Source organism: Strigops habroptila, chromosome 9 (genome assembly GCF_004027225.2).
Source record: "Strigops habroptila isolate Jane chromosome 9, bStrHab1.2.pri, whole genome shotgun sequence".
NCBI lineage: Eukaryota > Metazoa > Chordata > Aves > Psittaciformes > Psittacidae > Strigops > Strigops habroptila.
In genome coordinates, this window is record NC_044285.2 from 17,758,307 (window position 1) to 17,782,667 (window position 24,361).

Below are 24,361 nucleotides of genomic sequence, written 5' to 3' on the forward strand. Positions count from 1 at the left end.
TACAGATGATCTGTGACTACCTCCCTTATCTCAGAGCTCTTTATACCCAAAAAATATTTGGGAAACAAAAGTAATGTGGAATATCAGGGGGGAGAAGAGAGAGGAATCAATCAATCCATTAATGAAACTGATACAGTAAGAAGAATCTGATTCCAGAAGGCAGTGTAAAGAGCCCTGTAGACTGCAGGCTACACAGCAAGGAGGATTTTGTGGAGGTGCTGGTTTTGGTCCTCAGGAGCAGAGAGAAATGATGAAAGTAGACAGTGAAAGGGTTTTTTTCAGGAAGAAACTGACTGTCTGAAATGTCAAAGAAAATTAGAAGAAAAGTCTCAAGACACTGTCATTATACCCAGGGATGAAGAAGCAGCTTTGGGAGATTCTGTGGATTGCTCCCACCAGCATTCAATATCTGTCATCAGTGGTTTACAACCAAAGAAGTGTGGAAAACTAGGTTAAAAGTGCTTGGAGAACCGCACTGGCTCAAAGCAGCAAGCAGGCAGAGTGAGAAAGGCAAGGATTTTCTTTGACAAAATTCCTTCCAAGTCAGCATATCCATAGGCATGAGAAAACAACCACTTTAACTAGTTCTCTCAAACACAGAGTTTAAACATATGGCCAGCTATTACTATAATAAGAAAAACAATTCGAAGTTGTTGCTGTCACACACACATTCCCACTGGGAAAAGTAGAAATAGGCTCACGTGACCATAACAAATTCTCTGGCACTTTGTAAGAAATGCTCCGTGGTGAGGAGCTTTGCTTAAGCACGGAGGGCGAAATGAAACCCCTATTGTTCAGCTATCTCATCCTCTTTCATTCCCTCAGGCGAGCTTGAAGTTTGAATCCAGCCTCAGCTTCTCTTCCTCCTCCCCCAGGGCCGGCAGCCTCCCACTGGAGCAGGCAATGTGGAACACATGGCACTTGTGTGCTGGGAGCCTCCTCCACCCCAAACACTTCAGAGAAAACAGCCTGCAATTTACTTGCACCACATGTTTCACTGGAGGCTTTGCACTACCCAAAAGCACTTCAGCTGCTGGGACACTTGTGGGTTTTTTTGCTAGCCATGCATGTAAAGTAAAACATGCTTTCCTCTGTTTTCTAGCACTTACAAACATGCTTTGCCACTTGACTTGTCTCAGTAAAATAACAAATACAATGAAAACGCTGGAGAATGCTTCTTCTAGCACCAATCTTAGAAGGAGCTGCATGGACAGGTCACTGAAAAGAAAGAAGGGATATTGGGGAATACCTTTTGGAGGCCACAGCTGTGGGAAGCACAGCCCTTACTTCATCATTAGCAGCACTATCCTCAGAGCTGAGTGTGAAACCAGCCAGCTGATCCAGCAGGTTCTGTATTTTCCACCCATCTGAAGCAATAATAAAAGCAGCTTCCTGGGCAGCAGTCTTGTTCTATCCCTCATCCATTCATGTGCAGATGGACAATTGTGTAAGTACAGGGAGGGCAGGGTCCAGCCCCTCACAAGTGTCTCTGAAGCTAAAACCACCTGAAAGCTGTTGTTTCACCTCCACAGAGAAAATCCCATCTCTTGGCCTCCAGGACAGCGGATGGTTTTTGTTTCTGTGCCAGAGTAGTGTCTGCCTCATCAGCGCCCCTCAAACAGTAGGGCCAAGATCATAAAACCATCCACTTGTTCCTGCTGCTTTCAGTTAAGCAGAACTCATCAGCAAACTTAAGGCCAGCAGATGGCACAGGCACTGATCAGCACAGTACTCTGGCTTCTAAGGTTCCTAGTCCTGATCTGTGTAACAGCAGCACCCTCAGTTTAACAGCAGCACAAATCAGGCTGTTTGCTCTTATTTGCTATCAGCTGAAATTGGAAAGATCAACTGATTTTAAGGAATTAAAATATTATACTCACCAATTTACTGCTGAGGAACTTACTAAAGCAACCAAGTAAGAGCATTCAAGCAGCAGTCAGGCCAGAGGAACTTTAGCCCCAGATACTGAACCCACACTGTCCACTCAAAATCGGCTGTTTCAGGCAGGCTGAAAGTCATCAACAACTGCCCCACTCCATCAGTCAACAACTTGCCCTCCTCTAAGAATATAATTCAAACCTTTTCTGCTTTTTGTTAGATCTGAGCCAAAGCCCCTTGGAAGTTGTAGAGGACCCTAGTGTCCCTGGGCTTGAGGCAGTTCTCTAAGGAAAACTTGCAAAATGAGTTACAGGGGTTTAACATTTTCTTTATTATTATTTATTCAGTAAGTATTCCACTGGTATCAGGGAGCTGTTACAACAGCTACAGTGATACAAGCCCTTCAAAGGTGGTTTCAGTGGTACATGATCTTACTGGGACCATGCAGGGACACATATCACTCACTGAAAAGAGTGGCAAACAAGGGAAAAGAGCACTTCTGGGCTTGGGCCATTCTACCGAATGCTTTGATTTTAAATGTTTTTGAAAAGTGTCTTCAGTGTGCTGCCCAGTGAAACTCTGGAAAAGCATTTCATAAATCAGTTTAAGTAAGCAGCACTTGATGTCCTCCAGACACAGAAATCCTTTATGGGTTATCTATATGGTAAGAAATCATTACAAGAAAGAATTAACTGAGGATTGCTATCAGTGAACGACTGACGATAATACAGAACATTGATCTGATACAGGAAATACAAACAAATTATACCTTCAGGGGGTCAGAGGAAAGCAGAGCATTAAAACAAATCACCATCAGACCCTGGAGACAGAGCAGCTGGGAATGGGCTGGTGCTCCCTCCTCTCAGTCATGCTGTCTTTACTTCCATATAATCCTGCTGACTGCAGGCTCTGACTGCTTAAGTGAGAAGTGAAACACGTGCCAAATACATGCCATGCTAGCTTTGACCACACTGGCAACCGTGACTCCAGAGTTTCCAACTTAAATGTCCATCCTGAACATCTTTTTCACTGGGGCACTTAAGCTCTGCACACAGTGCTTTGGAAAAGTTCTTTTTATGAAGGAATTGCTGGTATATTCTTGCTCATTTCTTTTATGTTTCCTTTGAAACATCATCTTACTTAAAACCTCTAATGTCAAGAACAGGAGCAATTTCCTTCTTCAGAGCTCCCAAAGAAGATTTCATGTCTTTTTCATTTTTACTACTTTTTTCCCCCCAATACTGTCCCTTTCATAGACCCCCATTCCCATGTCACCCTTTCATTGCTCCATCTGTTCTGGTGCTAGTCAGGATATAAATCCATTCATCATAGCTCTTCTCCCATTGCCATGCAACAGAAGCACCATAAAATATTGGCCAAAGAAAGCTAACTAGCAGACTTAGAACAGTGCATCTCAAAGTCTTATTAACACATTTAGCAGATAACATTGCTACATTCCAATCTGTTTCATCTTTTATCTTTTGTCTGTTGTAGATTACACTTTTACTCCAGAATTCCATTTCTCTCCTCTCCTAGAAATCAAGTGCCCATCAGGTTTCTGCCATCTCTAAATCCAGCTTATCTTAATGTATCAAATCCATTTCCTAAACCCATGCTTGTACGTGTTAGAAGCAGATGCAGCAGCCAAATCAAAACAAGGCTTTGGCTGTATATGACTGATCTAGAGATCCCTATCCTGTTACCAGCAACTACTGCTGGTATAGGAGTTTCTCTCCAAAGGCCAGACTATTTGTACAAGGCAAGTCTGCAGATTATGCCATTTTTGGACAAAGAATGCAGGGCTGGAAGAGGCCTCCTCAGTCTCTGAGCATGATCCCTCTCTATTGCAAACATTGCATTATCCAGTTCCCCATCACCATCTTATCCTGCTGCATCAGGAAAGGAAGACAGGTTTCAGCTTTGTTTTTCCCAGAGGAAAGATGTTCTAGATCCCAATCCCTGCTGTGATGCTTCCAGGCTGAATTTATTCATGCCTAGTCCAGGTTTATCTGTCCTTATGCCAACATTTTCCTGAACCTTACACAATTCTTTCACTTCTTCGCTCGCTCTAGCATTCACCCTGCGATGCACTACAGGACAGTTATTTCAGCCTTTCTTCAGATAAATGTCATGGTCTTCTAGTTTCCTCTTGCAGAGGACAATAGTCCTATCCTTCCCTGTGATAGGAGAGCACTCTAATGCTTTGTATAAAAGCAGGAATATTCTTTGCATCCAAAGGAAACACATCTCTCAATACATATCTTTTCCAGTACTGCTCATGGTGATCTCATGGTTGGCTGGTGTGCCTAAGCCACTCTGCACAAATAGCTTACCTTCCAGGGCAGAGGATTTTGTTCTTGCTCCTAATTGCAAAGCCATGCGTTTTACAGCTCAGAAGCTCTTCTGGTTTCTTCTACTTCAGATCTCAATGAGAACACTTATTTTTATCTTGTCTCAAAAGCAGCAAAGTTTCTCCACCCTCACCCAAATCTTCCCATGTAGTGCATTTCAAGCAAATGTTTCTTTATGTTAAAGGGTTCTTCTGTTTTGGTCATCAGCAGAAAACCAAATAAATTGTATTTTCTGGATCGAGGCTGGAGAAAGCTGTATGGAGCAGCCCATGCACACTGTTGAAATGTTTGTTGGCAATATGCACAGTGGGCTTACCTATACTGAGCCCTATAGTGGACATAGAATCCTTCACCAGTGTTCTTGGCATGTATAGGCAGTTTCTCTAGATAGCGACTAGTCAAGAGGAGAACATTTCAAGAAATACAAGCATCATAACTCACTGCTCCTGGTCACACTCATTGCACTCCTCTATAAAAGATACTGATTTCCTGGACCCAAACTTTTTGCTCTCACTTTCCCGTTCTCTTTGCTCCCCTTCTTTGCCTGAATCACAATCCAACTCCTTGCTGTTTAGTAACTGGCTAGCAGATTGTTAGATTGCAATTAGACATACATACATGGTACCACCTGCTACATGCTTTTTATTTCTCTCTGCCTCTGGAACAGCTGTTGGTTTCAACTTTTGCAAATTCAGAGGAAAAGAGAGGAGAGAATCTTGCTTTTTTGGTTTTCAGATGCTGCAGTTCTTCAGAGTGAGAGGGCATGTAACAAAATATTTAAGACCACAGGTAATCAATGTTTTACGTAAGTTTTGTTGGTGAAACAGTAGACATTTAATGAGTTTGCTTAAGGAGTCCCCAAAAGTGATAAAGGCCACAAGTTTGTCCTTGGGATTTTTTAACCTTCTTCTGATTTTAACAATATGCACAAAGAAAGCCAAACAACTGCAAGTTTTATAAACCAATAGATATGAAATTATTAAACTACTAACGCATCAAAAAAACACCAAAATATGAGATGAAAAAAATCTCATTGCTATATCTTGAATACCTCATCTAAAAGCAAGGGAGACGAGATACACAGTGCATCATTTCCATGTTTATCAATTCACTGACCCGTCAGTCATTGCACTTATCAATAACCTGGCATTAATACGTGTCAACTTAATTTTAACATCTACTGTCAAGTCAGCTGTAAAAATGCAGATAATCATAACTTCCTGCTGCTTGATGCTGTGACAAACACAGTTCTGTGTTATCAGGGGAAAACAAATCATGCCAGTGCAAAATCCCAGAGCTGGCCATGCTCACTGGAGAAACGCTCTTTGCTCCTGGGGAGACACACTGAAATACAGAGGCTGACCTGAGGGGTATAAACCAGGCTCTGGTAGCAGAATCTAGCCTGCACCACAGTAATAAATCTCCACAAAAAGTTGAGCTGTTCACTGCTGACATGGTTCCAACTAGTAAGTATAAAAAAAGTGCATCTTCATGGGATTTGTTTGGTTTTATCTGGGGATTGTTCTCCTCCCATTCTACATTAAAAACCAAACCCAAACCAACAGAATTGGTGATAAGCATAGCTCCCCTGTTAGAAAGGCTGTACTTGAGCACTGGATAGTAGAATAGTTACTGTTCTCTCTCCGAGTTGCTGGGCAGAAACAGTGTCTAAGCACACAATAAACATCTGTAAAACCTGTCCAAGAGCCAGAAAAGGATTTTGAGTTGAGACTGGTAAGGGCTGTTGCCCTGTGGCCAAGTTTTCTGAAGCAGTATAAATTTCCTTGCAAACTATCAAGTTGTAACTGACTCCCTCCACAGTCACTAACGCATAGAAAATCTAATGCCATGCTCTCCCTTTTTTTTTTCCCTTTATCTAATATCTTTGCTATTTCAAACTGTAACCAATTTAAAGCTGTTTCCTCAGCACTAACTGCACAAGTAGAGAAGTCTCACATTTTTAATAAATCATTACCTTCAAGAAGGAACTTCAGCAAAATATCCAGGTTTTTTTCTTTCTACTTGCTCCCTACCCTCAAACATGCACAATACACAAGAAACTAAAGTCACATTTCCTAGGCAAAGGCTGAGATACCTGCAAAGCTGGCATGCCAGCCTCTGAGGGCAAAGACTGGCACTGACTGTGGAAAGCACACTACAGAGCCTGTTCTGTTCCTGCAGGAGAGAAACTTCAGTTTTATGAGTATAAAGTAACACTAAGTAAAATTCGAGTAGAACTGCAAGGGTAAATTCATATTAGGATAAAATTAAATACTTAAGGGATACAAAATATCTCTGGGCAAGCTGTGTTTCTAATTTGTATGATATCTCTAGTTTGGCACTGTCACATATTATTGAAGGAATACTGAAATCATCCCTCAGGCAAAATGGTTAGATTTAATAGTACCATCTAGTACCACTTGTTGTAATATTGCAACTGCCTGCCTCTATACAGTTATCCTAGCAACCTCAGCCCAGTGAACAGAATAGCAGAGCACGCTGTGTCACACAGGTTGCTGTTCTCACTTCTCTAAAGAAAGGATAAAACAGGATAATTAATCCTGTGATGTAGCTATTGCTTCAACACCATGCCAGCCTTTAAAATGCCCTAAACATTTGCACAGAAAATTCATGTCTGGCAGGCAACAATTTTCATTATCATATCTTATGGCCTTAACCCAGCAACACCTTGAAGTGTGTGCTTAGCCACAGAACAGGGCTCTGCCTCATCATTTCACTGCGTACTTTCTCCTTGCCAAGAAAACAAGGATGCTAGTGCTCATAAGCAAGCTGTGGTAAGGCCTAATCCTGCCCCATGAACATCAGCAGGACTTGTACCGTTAACTTCAATAGGTGCAAGATCAGTCAGCTAGGACAGGTTTTTTTATATAAGGGTGCAGATTAGCAAGAATTGTGCTGATTTTCACAATTGCAACAAGGGTCTATTGGCCTTTGAACTGTTTCTTCCTCCAAGAAAAAGGATGCCACTATAGAACCGACTAACTCTACCTTTTCTTTGTTGCCACATTCACAGCTCTCAACCATGATGCTATTGCTGAGACATTCAATCCTGATGCTAGCTGCTGAATCTGGGCATAGAAAAACAATCAATGACACAGTGATTTGCCAGAACAGTAAAAAGAGGCAATACAAGAAGATCCCTTTCCTGCTTGTCATGATTTAAAGGTGCCAGTAGTTACTGAAGCTCTGGGAGAAAGATAAAGTTGATTAGGTGGGTTTGGTTTTTTTTTTGGTTGTTGTTAGGTTGGGGTTTTTTTTTGCTGGATTTTAGCACATAGATCAATTGACTACACATTTAATCACATGGGTGACTTAGCCCCAGATACTGAGTGCTGTACACCGTGGCACTCCAGTGTCATTCCTCCAAGTGCAATAGTGAAGGACGACTCATTTTTGCCCCCGGCACAGCAACATTCCAGCCAAATCCATCACTATTTCTCTCAGAGGTGGCTGCACCTCAAATTGGGCAAATAAACCTCTGTTGTACTTATTTAGATAGTCTGAAGAACCCACAGTCTGGAGTCCTGCACAGAAATTCAGATCTCTGGACAATTTAGTGGACACAGAAGAGATTACACTTCTAGGCAAGGGAGGAGTATTCCATTGCAAAGCCTGGAAGGCAGAAATGGTTGGATGTGTGCCAATAAAGAAACTTATTCATTGGATTCCACAACAACTGGAGACATGATTACAGCTCTTTCTGGATACAAGTGTGGAAAAGTAAAAGCAACAGTAATGAGATGATTATTCATAGATTGCCTTCATCCCTTGCTCCCTCTACCAACTCAGAATTGGCTGCTTCTAGGTCCCTTCACAAAGCCTCAAAATACCTCGAGAGCTTTCTCTGCAACTTTGACATTTCTCCTGTATTACAGGAGAAATACAGTTCTCCTGTATTTCTCCATCTTGCCACTTCTCCTTCTGTCTTCAGACCCCACAGGAGTCCACAGCTTGCTGCTCTGCTGGAACAGCTGTTTCTTCTCTATTGTTCAGTTAATTTTTCATATTTCATTTCATGTAGGTCTAAGTATTTCATCTGTCTGTAGATGTCCGTGAACATCTGCCACCATTCGTAAACTAGTTTTACCTGAAGGTGGGGTTGTTTTGTTGTTTTAAGGTATCTGTTTGATTTACATGAAGTGGCTAGTGAGTAATTGTACACGTTTTATTTGGAAGGCACAGTGAACGCAAGCCAACCACCAGAGCTGGCTCAAGGCTTCTTATCATTATAAGCAAACTAAGTTGTGCTGCCCTGAGGATAAAGAGCCTTGGTTACACCCAGAGCTGGCTCTTTCTGCCACAGAAGAGTGAACAGGATCCAGAAGAGGCTCACGTGCCCCATTTCCCCCAAAGTAGTTGCTGTTTCATACATTCTCATCCCCTCTCCCGGCAGCAGCAGATGCTAGTCTGGTTTTGAGGGCTCTGCCAGGACCCATTCTGCTGTCCCAGTTGCTGCCTCCTTTGCCTGTGCATAGTCCTAGCCCTGCCAAGCACCAAGAGATCAGACTCACTCCAAAGTAAAGAAAAATGCCAACTTCAACTCTGCCTACGTTTCCTACCTACGTATATACCTCCGTCTTGCTAGAGATTATTTATATACTGATAATCTTGCCTACAAGGTTGAAATAGAAAGTTACATAGAATCATAGAATAGTTAGGATTGGAAAGGACCTTAAGATCATCTAGTTCCAACCCCACTGCTATGGGCAGGGACACCTCGCACTAAACCATGTTGCCCAAGGCTCTGTCCAAGCTGGCCTTCAATACTGTGAGGGATGGAGCATTCACAAGTTCCTTGGGCAACCCATTCCAGTGCCTCGCCACCCTCACAGTAAAGAACTTCTTCCTTATATTTAACCTAAAACATGCACCTTTATATACAGGATGTGCCAGTTTTCACCTTGCATGGATTTTAACTCTTAATGAAATCCACAGCATTATGATAAAAAAAAACCCCAACACACCTGTACCAAATTGCCAAGGTCACTACTACTAATTGCTTCTCTCTGGTAAATAAATTAGGCAGGCATGTACACACATGTTCACACAGACACCTTCCACATTCAAAACGGAAGGTGCTTGTTTTGTGCTTTATTTGAGTGACCAAACTGTTATAAGGGCACTTAAAAACCCTTATAAACCCAGATATGCACAATGCAAGGTGTAGAACGGTATGTAAGGGACTAAGTATGGGCCAAGTTCCCATTAGGATCCATGCCCCAGCGAAATCTAAGCCCATGCTTCAGGATTAAGAAAGTTTTACTATACTTTAAAAATCTCACAACACATTTCCTCCCCTGAGCACAGGGCTGGAGCGATATAAGAGACCTTGTGTTGCCACCCTGCTGCAGGATACCTTTTTTCTTAGCAAGTGACCACAAAATGCATAATAGTTCACATTCATATGAAATATATTACAGCGAAGATGATGTCAGGGATTTATCCATACAAAAGTTGTAGAGCTGGTACTTTTGCTGTGCTCTCATTCCCCTCTTCCTGCAAGATGAGGAGAGAGAGCATATAATACAATGAAGACTAACTCATTCTGGAAGGAATGCAAATCTGCACTGAAACTGTAAATTTTGCCCTTGAGGTGATGAATGCAATCAAAGAAGAACAAACTATTTTGCAGAATTCATTACATCTGTGGAAAGAAATGTATGGGCTTGTTTTCCAGAGCTGGGACAATTTGTCTTAGGTCCAGCCTCACAAAATGCTGGGTCAGTTCTGGAAAGGAAGGGGTGGCTTGGCAGAGGTAGTAAAACTGGTTAGAGAGTAAGGAAAATCTGCAAAATCCACAAGTCCTGACTACAATTAGTAGATTTAATAGACTCTTCTGTTATAAGATCTTTAAAATTGAAAAGAGAAGATTAGAGAATGTTTAGCCCTGTCCTAATGCATGTAGTGCTATCTTCCCCCCCCAACACATTAGCTGCCCCAGGGCACCCCACTTCATTTGCATTACACAGGCAGCAGAAAAGGGATGGAAATGGTCTCTTTCAGGGTCTAATGCCCTGAGAAGGAGTTTGATGTGCAGCTCTAGGTTGGCAGTATGGCTTCCTACAGAAATATAAAGGACATGTGCTTGAAAACAAAATAAAGGATGAACTGATCTGTTGGATATTTTTTTTTTAATAAAATTATTCCATGTAATTTATCTTTAATCGTAATTATACACTGACAATGATTTCATATGAAGAGTGTGAATTTTTCACTTTACTGAGCGAAGATCTAATTTGCTATTCCCATGGGCAAAAAGCTGATTATGTATGAATTGGGTAATGAGAAATGATTAATTACTTGCTTGAGAATGTTAGCCTTATAAACCTGGCTGGCTATGCACAAACAACAAGATGTGCTCTGATTAGAGGAGGAAGTAGAAACAACTGCACAAGCAAAAGTATCTATAAAATACCTCTGCAAAAAAGAGTATCACAAGATCTAGACATCACTAAAGTTAGGTACAGGCCATCCTATATGTAATGCACAAAAATGTAATGCACAGCTAGAGGCTGCTTGCTCAGCACTGATAGATGAGAACTCCACTTGCACATTTACCCTTAAGATAAATCATGCAAAAGTTATGAGCCATGTATAATTATACTCTCCCACTTAATGTCAGGAGTGACTTCTCTTCCCACACAGTCCTTCTACAAGCTGATCTACTTCATCAGGTTTTTATAATATGGCATTCTTCACCCATTTGGATAAAGTTAAACTGACTTGGGACCCAATTGTAGAAGACAGATTACAAAGAGTCAACTGCCCTCTTTATAGTAACTCCTTTTGTCCTCATGAGTTCCTGATTGTCTAGTTGTATGCAGCCACTTTGTTTATGGAGCAAAATTCCATCCACATACTGGGATTTCTTTCAGAGCTTCTCAACCTATTCAAAGCATCGGAACCAGCAATGAGAAATAACTTCCCTTATCTTCCCTCCCACCTTTTTTCTCAGACATTAGGTGAGTATTTGTCAGCAATACCCTATGACACTGTGGAGCAAATACACTAGCATATTTCTACCACACAATAACCAATGTTTTCATGTAAGTACACTGCTTAACAAAAAGAAAAAGATCTTCCATGCTTCTCCTGTTTGAGGATGTCTCAGGATTTGATTCACGAAAAAAAAAACCCAACCCAAACCAAAACCAAACAAACAAAACCAAGCAAACAAAACCAAACCAAATAAATAAAAAACAATCAACCAAACAAAACCAAAACCATGCTCAAGTTACAGCCTCTTACAGCACAAACTGCTATGCACCAAGTAAGGTATGAGAATGAGGGAAAGAAACAGGGGAGGGAGAAACAAACTGAGGAACAAATGTAGGCAGCTTCCTGTCAGCCAAGGTAACTGATGCCTTCCTGTGCTCTGCCCTACCATGTGCCTTACCTTAGAGGTAACCATCCCAAGACACAGCTCCATTTTCCCCCGATTTCATTCCTTGGCTCTCTAGCAGGGATCAATAACTGCAGCAGTGCTGGCTGCCTGCAGAAGCCTGGGGCCATGCCATGGAAATCCCTGCGAGGCCATAAGGAGAACACAGCAATTGAACTGGAAGCACAGGAAGGAACAGAGCTTATCTAGTACTTCAGCTCCACAAATCCCAACTAGTGCTAAAGTAGCACATGGCCCCCAAAGCTGATATTCTGGGATGCCTTTTCTTGAGTGAAAAGTTTGCAAATAAATATTTATTTTGAAGAGGTATACTGTTTGTACACATGAAGTTTACCCTGTGGGTCCAGATGTTAGGGCTTTATTAAACACACACATTAGAGGCCACTTGCAATAAAGAATAGTGCAACTGCGGCCAATTTTTCTTTGGCAAACCACCAGCAGGAAATAATCCTGTGTCAACTATGGCTCTCTCCTTTGGTACTGCACAGACTCAGACAATGCATCTGTTGGACTCATTTAAAAATGTCCAAGTATGAGTTTCATTGTTTTAAAGCATCAAAGACTTTTGCTGTTATAAATCATAACAAATAACCAATAATTCTGAACAATAAAACCACATGAGAAAAATGACGTGCAGCTGTTGCCAGCCATTGAAGGAGATTGGGAAAAAAAGATAGGAAACAGTTACATACATGATAGTGCTCGTTATCTAAATTATTTGTTTGAAGACAAGGTGCTAACAACATCTCTCATTTTAAAAGTGAGGATTTTGATGTAACACTGAATCACCATAGTTAAAAAAATATCATAAAAATTACTCTTTATTCCAGCAACAAGCCTAATGTAACATTAAGAAGGGCTCCCTGGGGAGCCAAGGAAAACGGCAATCTATTTCCTAAAATACCTGGCACTGCTCCAGTGCTGCATCAGCATTCTTAAAATACAGGCAATTGAAAAGACACCATTATTGCTGCACGATATGAATTTCAGATGAAGCAAAAAGTTCAACATAATTCCATACAAGTCACATCTGATCTGGATCACCCTAATACTCAAGTTTAGAAAACTAAATCCTGTTTTAAAAACTGTAGTACAGCATTTCCATGTGGACTTTGTGCAAAATTTATGTTCCAGCCTTGGACATGGACAAGCAAAAATAAATAAAGAGCCAAACTTTTAAAAATAAATGCTAATTTAATAGGTGCTTTTAAAAACAACCAGGAAAAGCGTTGTACACCAGAGGATCTGCAACCCAAGTACTCTGCATTACTTGCTGCTCATATTGAGAATTAGCCCTTAGCTAGGCATATGTGGGTTTGTAGATAACAGTCTTCATGTTCTTTTTGATTCTTCCCACAGCAGTTTTGAAAACCTGGAAGTGTTCATCAGACCAGAAAACAGTTCAGCTGCAAACATTAATGTTAAAATGTTTGTCAGAAGCCACAGGGGACTTGTAATGAAAAGGCAACTTGGGCTGCCTTCTGAGGGACAGCATTACAGAAAACACTGCTGTTTGGGAGTCAGATTTTTTCTGATGATATGAATACCATGCTGGAGGGCAGCCAGATTGATTAACTAGGGGATCAATTTATGACTGTTCCACTCTGGGTACTATGTGGGTTATAACTGAGCGGGATGCTACTCTTAGTTCTCCTGCCCTCCCACACTGCCAGATCTGTGTCTCATTAACTTTGCTGGGAGTGACATTTTCTGTGGGAACCGGATCTGAATAACAATCCCCTCCTTCATTCTCTTTGAGCTCTTGAAACTGCTATGCCATTCAAGATTAGGTACCAAAACACCACCTTTGTTTTCTGCAGTCTTGGTCTTAAGTATTCCTTACCAAAATTGTTAACTCTGTAAACTCATTCTCTCATTCAGAATTGGCTGGTTGATTTTCTGCAGATACAACAACTACCACACAAGAGAAATTCAGTTTAAGGAGAAACTGTATTTTAGACTGTAAGGTAATCACACAGCAAGAATTTTAGAAGATCAGCTGGTCCTGCATTGACAGATGATCAGTCAGTGCCTTGTCTTTTCAGCATGACTAAAATTAGCAGAGCTGGGAAAAACTGGTAAGGTTGTGACAAGATTGCTACAATTCTGTGCATGACCTTGAGTACTGTAAGCCTGCTAGTATCAGATGAGAGATGACACCTTCTGTTACCTCATTTGTAAGGATAGCAGTCCAAAGATTTTTTCCTAATAAATGAATTTCTGGAAGTTACTGTGCAAATCTGAAGAGTCAGATACAGCAATGCTATATCTCTTTAGAATAACTTATTTCCTTAAGGAATTGGATCTCTATATGTCAAGTGGGACCACTGAGAAGTTTACTGGAAGGTCCAATTATTACCAGACTAAAAAAGCCAATGCAAAATAACCCAGTTGTTGCAACACAGTAATGCTGTGCTTTTCATGTAGCACAGGGGTATGGACTAGATAAGGAAGATGCACGTAGTCTAAATGAAAACCCCAGGAGTGTTTAAACAAGGCAAGCAGTACAATTGCTGCCCAGAATTCCACTTTCCACTCACATACTTGGGATCTTTACTGAATGCGTTCAACACAAGACGTGATGCTATCTTACACTTGCTGGTGCATACCTGGCATCCACAAGTGGGAATGAATAATGGGGAAGAAATTCGGAACAACCCCCTTTTCTCTGTGCCTTTTCCACCTGTAGCACAAAGGCCTTTTACCACCATTACCTCTCAGCTCAGGGAAGTCTTAGGATGTTCCCAAGGAGAGTGGGGAGAAGGTGCTAAGTCTGATAAAAGTCAAATGGTAGCAATGTGAGCCAAGGTGGCAGAGATACGTAGTCTTTGTAAAGCTCATGAACTACCCACAATACCAGACACTCTTTGCATTCTTCTTGAATTAAACAGGTTTCAAATACCTACGAGTACTCCTGGAGGTCAGTCTCTAGAATCCAGAATGATCAGAATGAACTGGAAGAATAGCCTAATGTCAAGAAACTCAGTAGAGAGGTTCAAAGAGGAAAGAAAAAGCCCATGTACAAATACCAATTGAAAAATAATCAGCTCTATATCAGAGTAGCAGAAATTATCTGAAGGTCTAATTTGATTCACAGATGAAAGCTAAAAAGCCAATACAGAGAGCTGCACCAAACTCTGAAAGGCATACATAAAATTGTAATTATCCAGAGGAGAGTATATGAATCCCAAAGAAATTACCAATCTTCTCAGGAACACCTGAATAGGTGTTAGTCAAGCAAAGGAAAGTTGATTCTTCCAATTATGAAGTTGAAATTTCAACAAATATAAAGTCAGACTCATAATCCATTTGCTTACCATAACCAAAGAGAGCAGTACAAGAAGAAATGATCTGAATTAGTGCCATAAATTTCGCCTAGGTCCTCAAAGAAACTTCCCAGTAAGGCTAGTGGAACACCAGAACCAGCTACATAGCAATGCTGCAGCATCTCCTGGCCTGAAGATTTTATCAAAGAAAGAAAATTTTAAATCAACAGCAGCCCTGGAAGGTCTACACATTTTGCCATTGTGCAGGAAGTTGGTTTCTTGGCTTTCTCTCAGCCCTGTATTTTTAGGACTGTACAATTAATTATTGTCCTGCATGTTATGAGGAACATATCCCTAAAGACATTGCTTGGTCTCCTTATCTCCTTCAAACTTTCCTTTAGTACAGCACTTTAAAGCAACAGACAATAGCTTAGGCTGATGATGAATGGAAACAGAAGTATGTTATGCTAGCCATTAACATTTTGCACTCCCCTTTTGCTTCATTCAGTCTGTTATTCCTTACAGTGTAGACAGATAGTAAGCTCTTCAGAGCAAAGTGTGAGCTTTTATTCCATGCTTGCTTGATGTCTAGCAAAATCAGATCTCTTTCTAAAGCAATAACACAAGCCATAAGCAACATTACCAGAACAATAAGGAATAAATAAGTACTGCAACAGTGTAAAGAAAGTGGCTGCACCTTAACCTGTATCTGCCAAGGAGCAGCAAGGGCTAGCTGCTTCCTCCAAGATGAGAAATTGGAAGCCACATACAATAACACAGCCAGCAAAGCAAAAGCCATCTTACAGCACCCAAACAATGGTAACAATACAGGTATTGGGGTAACAGACAGATTCAACTAAGAACCCAGACCACTACAGACGTTCACACTAGTAAAATAGATCCAAGGTGCAACCAGAAAAACCAGTCCACAGATCAGGTTGATACCTACTGAACACAACCACAGTCAAATATAGTGTAGTAGTCACCACAGCATGCCTACCTTTAATGCTAATTAAAAATCAGACCACAATCTCAATCTGCATATCACAGTCTAAATGAGCAGATCCCTTAACTAAACAAAAAGTTCTGTAACATAGCTCAAACAGAGACTAAATGTCCAGAGCTGAGCTTATATGGAGCTCCTGGGCCCATGGGCAGAGGGTGTGGGTAGAGGCCCCAGGTGAGGTTGGTCAGGGCAATTAAGGGCTATTAGTGCACTCAGGACCAGTATAACATTACTGCCTGCTAATGCTAAGGTAATAACAACTGTGCTGTCTTTTGCCTGACATTACTCATCAAGGGTAACTTTGACTCATTATAAATGCCATTTTTATAACTGTGTGTCTTAAATTTTTATCTTTCAAAACCTTCTAATGTAGCTATTCAAGTAGTCTGGTCATACACACAATCTAGTTTACATGCTTGGGTATGATTTATGCTGCATTTTAATGGACCTGTGCTGAGACAGTGATTTAAAATGTATTCGAAATGACAGATGAGAAAACTGTTTATGGCATACTTCATTGAAGGCCCCTGCACACGCATGTGACTAAGTTCTAGTTCACAGGAAACACCAATAAATATGCCAGTATTGCTGTCATCCACATGCTATTTTAAGTACCAGAGTCCTAAAATAATCTCAATACAAGGATTAACAGAGGGCTATGAACAAATAAGGTGGCATTTGTGGATCGTTTGTGTAGGTGTTTCATGCCTCTGTTTTGGGGGATTGTTTAACACTTACCCTTAAAGCTCTGGGGTTTAGTGATTAAAAGATGGAAAGATAAAGTGTTAGAACAGGTGAAACGGAAGGAAAACGCAACCTTAGAAGTGAAGTGAGATGTCTTGATTTTAAAATATTCTCTGAATACAAATAAAACCTAAAAATGTTACTTTATTTAAAAAAACAAAAAAGTTATTTTTCCACTCAATCACAACAAATCATAAGCAATACCTGTCACAGCTGGTAACTGCAGCTGGAGTCTGTGATTTAATCCCAGGAGATTGCAGGAGATGCCATGCAGGTACTAGTATCTCCAACTCCACAGCTGGGGCTGGTAAAATCGGTTTAAAAATACTTCAGGAAACCAGTGGAAGACTGAATCAAAAAGAAACAAAAAGCCAAAGCTTTTGTAGGAATGCTAAAGAAGTTTTGGATCATGCAAGTATGTTAATGTAAGTGCTTTTTGGGTTCATCTATACTATGACTATTTTTTTCTTTCAAGGGAAATGCACCTATCTGCAAATTTTTGTAAGTTGAAATAATGTAAAGGAACCAGGAAGTCATACTTCTGTTCTCTACATCCACTGCACTGCAGGAAAAATATGGACATTTCTCATTACTGAAACAACAAAAGCTGGATCCTCAAATAGCAGACCGACAGGACACCTTATTTGTTATTGTAATAGTATTATTATAGATTGTTACTGTAGATCCCAGGTGTGTGCTCAGATCCTCTTGTATTTGTAACCATTCAAACAGAGAAAAAAACCCAGCTAGTTTGTGCCACAAAACAAGTCACTAGCTGGGTACAAAGGAAGATAATAAATGTGTCCAGACACACAGACATATTTGGAGTAGCAAGACACAGAAATGATACAGAGGAGCCTGATCTTGCCATTGCACTATGTATTGTAGTAAAATTTTATTCTTTGGGACTGGAGGGTATTTTTGCTGACATTGTGATAGACTTCAGGGAAGCTGTTTAGAGGGCAATGCAGTACAGAGGTTTAAACGGCCTTCTTGTGAACTGAGAGGAAACAGGAGAACACAGAAATGATGACAGCAATAGAGCCTGGAACTGTGGCCTTGCATGTTATTACATGAGAGAACACACAGGCTAGGAAAAGGTTTACAAGTGAAGCTTTTAAAACAGAAAAAGCTAATGTAATGGAGTAGAGGAAGTTTCTTTTGAAACAGTGTTACTGCCAGAAAATAGGATATTGCTGCACAAAGAGAACAATGAAGTGACCATTATATATTCTGTAAAAGTGGAGTTTAAGCTGTATGCCAAATAGGAAAAGCAATGTTGTTGGAAGCTGATCATTATGGTGAGTAAAAGGCCAGAATTACAAAAATCTGCTGTTTGTGCAAAATGTTATGGCTGTTCACAGGTAGCTTACATCTGCAGAATTACCTCTAAACCACAAGAAATACTTTAATTATTGTTTCTTTTAATAACAGACATAACAGTATCTCTTTAGTAACAAATATAACCATAACTCATTTGTACAACAGGGATATTGTAAATTATTTGGAAGTTAGAAAACAAACCCTTTGTAGTCTCTATTGTATTTAGCAGGGCAGACAGTTCTTCCTTTGCTGAAGCTGACACAGCTCACAGTGACTTACAGATATTAACATTGTGATGCTTTTAGTTCTGTAGTGCGAGTGTATGAGATACCTTGGTTAGTTTTTGTAACTACAGACAGCTTGAACATGCCCACCAAGAAGCATGTTGATACAAGCTACATTGGACTGTGTCACAGTGCAATTGTACGTGAGTTCAGTGTCCTAAGGTTCATTTGTTGGAGCAAAATTACTCTTGAAGGCAAAACTAGCTGTAAGGTTGGTTTGTGTGATGCAGCTCTTTAATCTGGTTACAAGCAAAAGTATTTACCAAAGGCTGCATTTCAGCTAAATCAGATTCAATCATTTTAATTGCACGTTTTTAACTGTCAGTTTTCCTGATAAAGACCCTAGTACATATGAGACTAAGGGACTTAAGTTTGCATAACTCTTTCTTTCCTCATATTCATAGAATCACAGACTGGTTTGGGTTGGAGGAGACCTTCAAGCTCATCCAGTTCCAACCCCCTGCCACGGGCAGGGACACCTTCCACTAGAGCAGGTTGCTCCAAGCCCCTGTGTCCAACCTGGCCTTGAACGCTGCCAGGGATACTGATATCAATATATTGGTAGGGAAACCATCCATACAACTGTAACAGCAGGAGAACTTATAAAACGGTACAAGCTGTGTGAGGAAAGTCCCCATTTCTTTTGCTGCTACAGCAATTTCTTGCTGGTGTTACTCTTAAATGCTTAACGCAACCAAACCGAGGGGCAGGCTGCATTGCATTCAAAGCGTACTGACCGTATCTGGGCATTCTCGTTACTTTGAAACCACTTCTGCCACACACTTTTTGAAGCCGCTGGTCAACCAGACGGAGGGACGAGTATCTGCATAATGCTGGCGGGGCCTGGGCAAAATCGGTGCTTGTGAGCTCTCCGGGAGAGCAAAACCGCCCCGGCTCGGGGCCCGGGTGCGACTGTAGGTGCGGGTGTGAGCCCGGGTGCGGGGTGCCCGCCCCGCTCCGGCCCCTCGCGGGGCTCCCGCCAAGCGCCACAGCCCGGCGCGCGCCCCCTCAGCCTGCAGCGCCGGCGTGAGCCACCGCGTGAGGCGCGCGCTACCTCAGGGGCCGGCGGGGCGGGCGCCTCGCGCCTCCACAGCAGCGCTCGGCGGCGGAGCTCGCCGTGCCACCCGGCTCTGCTTAACATGCCGCGGCCAAAAACCATGCCGGGCTCCTTCGGCCGCGTTCTTCTGCTGCCTTCTCCTTCCTGAGGAGCCACCGCCCCCGGCCGCGGTGATTGCGGTCCTGGTCAGGCAGCGTGGGAGCGACGCTACCTCACAGCCTCGGTCAGGGCCGCGGACGGCGGAGGTGCCTCTCCCTCACGCGTAGGTGAGGAGGGACCTAAGCTCCCGGACCGGCGAACCAGCTGAGACGGGGCTCCTCTCCCGCCGGTCTCCGGGCGCAGTGCAGGGTTGGGCGGGCGGGAGGTGGGGGTCACTCGGGCTGGGCGGACGGGGGTCCCGGGCGCCCCGTGCCGTGGGCCAGGCGGCAGAGCGGAGCGGGCCGGGCCGGGCCGGGCCGTACCGGGCGAAGGGCGGTGGAGCGGTCCCGGAGTGATGACGCGCTTCCTGCCCTCCCCGGTGGGGGTCTGCGCCTGGAGTCCGCAGCGGCGGCGGCTGCAGGCGGCGGCGGAGCAGGCGGGAGCGGGCAACAGGCGAGCGGGGGAGAGCGAGCGGCGGGGCTTGAGCGCTGTGCAGTGCTACAGTAACGCCGTTCCCGGTAGGAGCCCGCGAGGACCCCCTTGTCCTGCCCTGCCGTTGCACGTTGCATGGAGTGTCCGGTCCGTGCTGAGCCGCCGAGAGGGGGAAGACTCCGCGCAGGGCTGAGCGGCTTGAGCGCGGAGCCGCTCCGTGCCTGCGGCGCCTCAGCTGCCGCTGGGTTTCGCGTGTAGATGCTGTATTGCCCCCAGCAGGCAGGCGGCAGCTCCCTGTCGGGAGGCGGGAGCTGCGCCCCGTCCGGCACTGCCTTGTTCGACCAACAAGTTGCCGGTTCCAGGGAGGACAGCAATAGTCCTGCCTAATGATGTCCGTGGAGCAGGGTTGCCGCGGCCCGGTTGGGGTTCCGCCGCCGGGCGGGCTGAGCCCCGGGGAGGGCAGAGTGGCCCCGGTTCACCGTGCCTTCATCAGGAACCGGGCCGGGGTGGGAGGGAAACCGCGGTCCTTTAGGATTGCTCCCTGCACCGTATAGGGTTGGTATGGAAAAGAGGTGCTGGGGCGGCAGCTCCTCCCGGCCCCTCGCAGCCTGTCTGGGGGAGCTTCGCGTGGCCGGGTCGGGGGGTGAGTTTGCTTGAGCGACGGAGCCGTTCGCCGTTGGGCGCTATTGGCGACCGCGATGGAGAAAAACCCCTTTTCGCAACACGTTGCGAAGTGGCGACCTCCCAAGGACGGTCGTGCGCCGTGTGTATACGCGTATATCTATAACCATATGTTCGCCTCTTCCCACCAGACCCGTGGGACGGCTCGGGTTGGGAGCGAGTCGCAGGCCGGTCCCGTAGAACCACCACGGAGGGGAGGGAAGGACGGGTCCGCCCCTGCGCAGCGCAGCCGAGGGTGGGATTGCTGGTGAGCCGCGCTGCTCCGCGGCCTCTCCCTTCTCTGGGCCGGCCTCGGAGTGTAAGCGGCCAGCGGCTCTGGGCTGCCTGCCTCGGTGCAGCAGGGCGCCGTGCCCGCGACTGGCCAGAGCACAAAACCTCCCTTGGTGAGTGGCAGCGTTGTGTGCTTGTGGAGGGCCTGACCGCGCTGTGGGCTGGGGTCCCTGTGCATGTCTTGGCACCTCTTTTCTTCCATGTCACCCTAGCTCATGGCTGTGGGGTGCAGTGCACAGGCTTGCTTTTGGGTGACTAGAGGGCCCCGACACAGTGCCACTGCCTGGGCACACCTGTCTGGGAATTGGGGCCTCTGCTGTCTTTGTGCTCACTTTCTGTAGTGCTTTTGTTCCACTGACCAGCCACTTCAATTTGTTAATACTTTTTATGTGTTAAAACGCTGCTGCAGTGTCTAGTTAGAAGGATGGTGGAAATACTCACTGACTGAAAAAACTGTCAGATTAAACAATTACCCACTTCTCTCCAATCTTTAAAAGTTTATTTTGCAGACCTGTGTTTTAGAGCCAAGTTTGAGCCATATTAAGTTTCAAACAAGAAAGCCAGTTCTGAATTTGAAAGTGTGTTATTTAAAGGCATCAGGATTCGTGCATCGTCAAGAGAGCCCGCTAGCTATGGCAAAATATCCATATGATGAAAAAGCAAACAAGCAACATGTTCCTGAGGTTGTTCTAGCTTATGTAAACCATCACTTACTCATACATGTATGGCAGTGTGTTGCAAGTATGAGTGCAAGCTGCCAGTGTTAGTTATACTACAATTTATAAGGTATCTATATGAAAAGCTTTCATATCTGAGATAATGGTCAGCCATTCTTCCAACAGCACAGCTAAGTTAACTATGAATTAAGTTGGCTCGACTACCTTTTCTGATTTAATTTTCAAACCATGACATTTTCAAGGCAGTATGTTGAGATTGAAGGTTACCACATGGGGGGAAAAAACAAACCAAACAAACCCCCTCTCGCCTGTGGGAAGTGCATTTCATAAGTTACATAATGCCACATTTAACTCACTGGTCACTGCAGAATTAAGGGGATAAGTGGAATTCTAGCTTATCTGTTGGTGGCAAAATTACTGAGCTTAAGTAAGATAAGAATACTTCTTGTTTCTGATTGCCAATCTAAGTCTTTGGGTTAACTGTGGTAAACTTGGGTGATATTTAAGTTCTGGATCTCAGTATAAAATCTGAGAAAAGACTGTAGCGATTTCATGTAAGATACCCATTCATTTTGCCATTCAAGTTACAGCAGTTTACTCTGAATAATTGTCCTGTGTGTTCTTAGAGTAACATCTGTTGCATGATATCATGTAATGGAATGTAGTACAGCCTAATTTAAGTTGATTTGAAATGTTGCCATTGCACTGTAGTAGTGCCTGAGAGGGCGAGAGGTTTTCTGGTGTGTGTGTGATGGATAGATTCGTTAGGAGTAGATTATGTTGAGAAAGATGAACTTGCGTTTGAATTGTCAAGGATTAAGTACTTTTACTCTGAGCTTGGTTTGTTGTGCAGTTTTACTTAAGACTTCTTTCATCATTTGCCAGCTAATCTAGTCACTGAATTCTACTTACATTAGGAAATGCATCTACAGTTATAACTGATTAGTACAAAACACCACTATAGTAGGTTCAAGCCTTTTATTTTGGAGAGGAAGGAGTGGGCTTGAAAGAACTATCTTGCTGTGGCATAGCTTGAACTGCATAATCTTCATGATGACTTAGAATTTTTGTTTTGGAAACCTTTTATTTGGTATTGTTCCTACAAAAATTTGACTCTGCACAACAAAGATGTTCTGAAGCATTCATAATTTGGACTGTGTCACTTTATATCCCTACCTGTATAAAATATATGTATTAAATCTGTGCAAATGCAGCTTCCAAAAATGCCAGTACTTAATTAATTACCACAGCTAGACAGTAGTACAGACAACCTCCATTCCATCTCATGGCACTGTAGTGTCAGAGAGTCGCTGGAATATCAGTGTTGTATGTTCATGAAATGTGAGCAATTCTATTTGCTGAAGCATTATTCCAGTCCATGATTTTAGCATTTATATACTGAAACCGCCATTTGAAGTAATTCTTAGCTCCCACTCCTGTCTGACCCTCAGAGGTTTCAATAAATGTGTAGGCATCCTGATTTTTTTCTTAAATACACAGTTTCTTGCTAAGAAGTTCTGATCCAGATGCTGCCTTTGCATGGGGCCAGAATTAGGAAAGAAGTGTGAATGTGTTTACAGACTACTGTATCCAGCCTTCAAAAATTCTTCTTCCCCCCCTCTCCCCGCTCTTGAATACTTGAAAGGTTTGGCAAGTCTGCTTATGCATGTTTCTGCAGACAATAGAATGCTGATGCAAATTGAGAACAGCAAACAAAATGGTTGGGTGTTGTTGCAAATAGGGGGAGGCTGTCATAATAGGCAGTATTTTGCATGGAAGGTTTCATTTGTTTACTTTTGGATTTTGGCATATCAGTTGAGATAAATGTTATTGGTAGATAGCTGGAAATTGCAGTTTAGGTAGTCCTGTCTGTTGGTATTTGAAGGGGAATGCAGGTTTTTGCTTCTGGGGTTCTGCTTTTGAGCACACATGGTTATAATAGTATAAATTGAAAAACTTCTAGGGGCAGGGGAAATGCAAATGATAAAGCAGAGGTTTTTTCCAGAGTAGCCTGGCTCCCAAATTCCAGAGGCTGTATTAAGCAGAATTATTAGGCTTGTGTAAAGCTGTGTACAGGATTGCTATGATTACGCACATTGTGTTGTGTCTTAAGCTGTTTTATGCCTTATTTTTATTGTTGCAATTAAATGATTCATTCCTATTAAAAAATAAATCTGGTTGCCTTGAAGGTAGCCCAAGCTACTTAAATGCATAAGTGCTAGGCTGATCCACAGGATGCTGAAATCCTGGGTCTGATCAACGTTTAGAGAACTGTGGCCTTCTATCTCTCTGTGCAGTAACGACATGCCTTTTGAGTGAGGCTGATATGCTTGGGGTTGAGAAGGTGGCGAGGAGCCTGTTGTTGGTTTTGATGCCAGACTTGTAACTGTGACCACTGAATTTTCTAGGGTTCTGTCCCTGCTAATGCTGCTGAAAACCCATTTCACAGTAGTGTCAGAGAACCGTTTCCCTGGGTGTGTTGTGCTCACACATGCTTATCTTGGAATTGAGTTTGAATTAGCCTGCGTACTTGAAGCAATTGTGATAACATTTTGATATTTTCCACTTCCAGCTGCAAGCTGGGATTCCATCCCCAGAGATCCACCCCCTCGATTCTCAGAGCTCCACTGCCTTTTTACCCAAGCATCTTCATGAAGCTGGAAAACACACTGACTGACTTCACAAGGTGAGGGTGACCATATACCGGTGTCTTTTCTTAAAATATCCTTACAGTACTATGGGTCTGACTTGTTACTTGGAGTCCCTTCACTTGGCAGCAACCAGTTGAATTTCTGCCCAGATGGGTCAGGCTGGCACTTGAAACTGCCCTC

The 24,361-nt window shown here is 43.1% G+C and overlaps 1 protein-coding gene across 2 annotated transcripts in view; it reads left to right on the forward strand.

The window, feature by feature from the left end:
* The first annotated feature begins 19,317 nt into the window (after nucleotides 1-19,317).
* Nucleotides 19,318-24,361, forward strand: part of TLN2 (talin 2) — a 157,200-nt gene continuing 152,156 nt past the window's right edge. The window contains exons 1-2 of one of the 2 annotated variants that reach the window (XM_030497733.1): nucleotides 19,318-19,598; nucleotides 24,103-24,216. The gene's annotated coding sequence lies outside the window, so the exon portion shown is untranslated. Of the gene's footprint in view, nucleotides 19,599-19,839; nucleotides 19,989-24,102; nucleotides 24,217-24,361 lie in introns of those variants that run through there. The other variant, XM_030497732.1, reaches the window with a different exon arrangement.